A 2,008-nucleotide genomic window follows, 5' to 3' on the forward strand; every position below is an offset into this window, starting at 1 on the left:
TCGTGATGGCGCCGTACACCACTATCAGCTTAGCCGACACTAAATATTTAATTAAATTCTCTTTTATTTATTTTTGAAGTCATGAAGTTTTCTTCAATTCCACTAGTAACAGATGAAATTTATAAATTAAATAATGATATTTTCCGATTTCAACACAGAATATCTCATAATCACCCTAGAACCCGGTGTCACAAGTGCATGAGCAATCACTAGGAAATAAAATAAAATACAATAACTGTCCGAAATACAAATTTGGATAGAAAAGAAAATACAATACTCTGAAGGAGACTCTGCTGGCTGCGGGTCATCTCGAGAGATGCATCTCACCTAAGTCTCCTTATTGGCCATGCCGCTGCGCCCACTAGGCCACTAGTCATACAGGTGCATGTGCAACAAAAATGCACAGCAAGTGTAGTATGAGTACGAAAATAACACATACCCAGTAAGTATCCAGTCTAACCTCGAAGAAGTAGTGAACAATACTTACAATGGTCCAATGATATCAGATACAGTAAAGAAATGAACAAGTATGAAGTAGAGTAAATATATGAAATAAACATGTATAAAATACGTGGTACAATTCCACTCTTTACAATTTTACTCAAGCTCTTAACTAGCAAGTTCCCTCCATAACCGGAGCATATGTATAAAGGTATAGTGGATATCATCAAGAGGTTGTCATAATTCAAATCAGGAGAAAAACTCTCAGATACACTGGCTTCTATCCAAATGTTACACACGATTCCATGAGAATTTCATATATATATATATATTAAAATACCGAGGCGTACGACCTGATCCAACATAAAAGTAAACTGTGCACTGTTGAGGGTCGAACGGCGCGAACCATAGATGCATCAATTAACCTGCCGAGGCGAACGACCCGCTCCAATGAAAGTGTGGTACATAAATCCTGCCGAGGCAAGCGGCCCGATCCCATAAGAGAAGTAGAAGGAAATACCCCGCTCGCGAATCATACGTGCAATGCGGTCAAATATAAATATAAGGAATCCCCGCTCACAGATCATACTTGTAACGCGGTCAAATATAAATTTAACATTAAAATCATATCTCTTTCTTGATTCTTTTCAAAATAAGAAAAATTCAGCTTGTAGCTTTTTAAGGAAATTACCCCGCTCGCGAAACATACATGCCACACGGTTACACATAGATTTCTTAAGTTATTAAAGTACTCCTAAATTCTTTTTAAAATTACGAATTTCAAATGAAATTTTTTAAGTTCCCAACTTTTCCTCAATTTCAACTCCTTTCAAAACATTTAATAAGCTAACCAATCTCTCTTCTTCTCAAGACATATAATAAATATAAGTTAACAGCATGTCAACGAGGCATGATGTAAGCCTGAAACTACCCAAACATAAGCATAGCTAGTAGCTACGTACAAACTCTCATCACCTCGTGCGTATGTAGCCCCCACAAATAGAAGCACATAATAATTCAATTTACCTATGGAGTTAATTCCCTCTTACAAGGTTAGAAAGGAGACTTGCCTCGCTCCGATGTTCCATAACCGACTCCAACGCCACTCTAACACCTCAAACCGATGCACAACGCTCCAAAACTAGCCAAACAATGTACAAACCAATGAAAATATACTCTAGTACTCATAATAATTCAATTTACAACAATTCCCAACTATGCTCGGAAAGTTGATAAAATCACCCTCGGGCCCACGTACCCAGATTCTGAAATTTTTTGAAGATAAACTTTACCCATAACCTCATGAACTAAAATATATAATTTATTCTCAATTCCATATCCAAAATCGTGGTCAAAATTCAAGAATACCAATTTCTAGGCTTTTTCTTCAAAATTCCAAATTTCTACTAATTTTCATGCTTGAATCCATAATAAAACCATGTATTTAACTTATAATGAGGTGGGAATAGTAATTTTTTGGGTAGTTCTACTTTTTCTTCTAGTACTGGTTCATCTACGGGAGCCTTAGCTACCTCTAGTATTGTAAATCTGATGCCTCTAATGCATC

This window comes from Nicotiana tabacum, chromosome 5 (assembly GCF_000715075.1).
Source record: "Nicotiana tabacum cultivar K326 chromosome 5, ASM71507v2, whole genome shotgun sequence".
Classification (NCBI taxonomy): Eukaryota; Viridiplantae; Streptophyta; class Magnoliopsida; order Solanales; family Solanaceae; genus Nicotiana; species Nicotiana tabacum.